We start from the raw sequence: 2,684 nt of genomic DNA on the forward strand, positions 1-2,684 counted from the left end.
CTTAGCACCGAACATATTATTGAGACTACTGATAAAATTATTTTTATTAGTCAGATAACGGCAAAACGTATTGGTAGGCCTCAATAAAAAAAATAAAACGTTTGGCAAAGTAATATCGCCCCATCTCCCCTGCAGAAAAATATCATCAATACTGAACACATAACGTCACAAGAGCTACATTCCATACCTATTTACACCAATTCCATACTTTAAATTTATTTACTTCGTACATAAACTAAGCAATTAAGCAAGCTATTTCTATACCGGCAACAATCAGATGAAATAATTATTAGTTTAATTAAAGTGGTTACTTACCTACATAAAATATTATTGATAAGATAAATAATCTTGTAATAACGTACCGTGAACCAAGTTTATGTAACTGTTATTTCATGAAGTGAAAAAACTTTATAATTGTTCTTCTTATATCCTGATCTTTATCGTTTGTTAGGTTATGTTGTTGCAAACGTCAACAATCAAGCGTCCTTGTGACATTTTGGTGCTTGACATAAAGGAAAATATTGCTTGAATGCGCAAGAGTTGAAACCGGTTTTCAAAGGAAAAGTGTTTTTAAAGCATTTGAGCCTAAGTTCACTTTTCAACAAAAGAAAATGTTGCTATATTCACGATGATGGTGGTAATTTTTATTAAATGTAAAGTCAAATGATTTTTATCAATTGATTAAACTAGATTCTGACGATAAGGAAAGGAAAACTAAATTAATTGAAATAAAACGCAGGTAAATCAAAATCAGTTGACTTTTATTTGATGGAATTTGGAAAAAAATTACAAATAACATCTCAAAGGCGGACACAACGCTAACTTTGAGCTCTGTACAACCATATAGTAAGAGATACATCTATCCGTACATTAGTATATTCACAACACAATTATTGTATTATTATGTAAATGGTGATATGACAACAATAATTTTGTTCTTTGGCAGGCGGGTCGTATTGGTCTGATACACTGCCAATTTATTAAAACTTTCGAATTGGCACAAACGTCTAACTCTACGGGAACATAAATGCGGCGTCTTCGCGCGTGACGAGATGTAAAGTATCTGACGGTATTCTTAAAATTGTAATTCTAGACTATGTTTACATAAACATTAATTAACGGCTAACATAAATTCTAACTCCTAGTGATTTAAAACTAATACTGAACAAATAAAATTGACTTTACATTACATCACACATATATTGAAGAGTACACTTATCTTATTTTTTTTTACATTTTTTCTTTTTTAAACAACGCTTTGTACAAACAATCAAGTTTTCGTTACGTAGTCGTTACGTTTAAATATATACTTAATACATATATGTCATACATATGCAGGAATATAAAGTATGGATCAAAAATCATGGGCGGATCGATAGTTTCAAAAGTCAGATGCGCCGACCAATAGAGGCCGGCTGTAAGTAAATATAGTATTTTAAACTCGAAATTTTTGTTACGCTACGACTATGGCAACCTTGCTACTGACGCGAAGTCGCCCATTCCTTGCAAGCTCTGAGATTACAAGCGAATCACAGCCAATTTTAATTCACACGCCAAATGTTTTGTTTTCTTTTCCCACAAACAAAATAATATGTGAAAGTTGAGAATAGAGGAGGGAGGGTGTTTAGAAGTGTTTATTTTATATGCATACTACAACACACATAGACAAAGTTTGTTCCTAGTATAGATATACACGAAGTACTGGCTACTACATACAAGTGCTGCGCTCCTGTAGTTTCTCCCGCGTGTCTCGGATTGGCTCTAAATGCAAAGACTAGGTCAGCTGTTTACATTTTAAAATTAAAAGAAACGTTAATTCCAAACACTACAAAATAAAGACTACCCAGCACCAAGGATTCTTGTCGCGGATAATTTGCGTTGAGATCAAACTAGGACACATAACGTTAAACATAACATAACATAACGTTAATCACGATGCGCGTCGTCTGCGAGATTCGGAAGGTCGTTGCCGAGACGATGAGATCGTGGGCTCAAACTATTCGTAACGAGTGAATCAGACTTATCACTAACTAAACTAACGTAAGCTGAATGCTAAGCCCGCCGCCCAGGCGCGCGGATGCCGGGTCGCGTAATTGACTTCGGGATAGGGAATAAAATATTGTAACATTTAATAGGAATATTTGAGTAGGAATTATATTAGGAACTGATGAGAAGAGTTTAAGCCTGCTTGCACTTGCCGCGATGAACGTGTTTATGGCGGGGCGGCCCAGTAGGACTCGCGGCGGCGAGCGCACAAGCGAGGGAACGCGCTGGGCGACGGGCGAACCTATAGAAACTTAAATTTGCGACGTACAACCTACATAATTACGATGGCTTAAAATTTACAATTTCACCTTAGATTAAGGAATGATATACAGCGCCTACACTACGCGACGTATGTATAATGCCAATCCATACAAAAATATTTCGAAAACCCTGTACGTCTACGTATTCGCAGCACCAATGAACACTTAGAATACTTTCAATATTTTCACCGAACATCTCTCAAAAATCTCTAAAAGGGCACAAAGCTCAGTCCAAATGTGACATGGGTGCTACTCGCTCGCACGCGGGCCCGGCGGCCGTCTCTCCGTAAGTACAATGCGCGCCCCGCGGCGCAGCCCGTGACGTCACGGGCGCGAGCGCCAGGGAACACCGAATAATTACAAGTTAATATGTATGTA

The sequence above is a fragment of the Ostrinia nubilalis genome, chromosome 11 (assembly GCF_963855985.1).
Source record: "Ostrinia nubilalis chromosome 11, ilOstNubi1.1, whole genome shotgun sequence".
Classification (NCBI taxonomy): domain Eukaryota; kingdom Metazoa; phylum Arthropoda; class Insecta; order Lepidoptera; family Crambidae; genus Ostrinia; species Ostrinia nubilalis.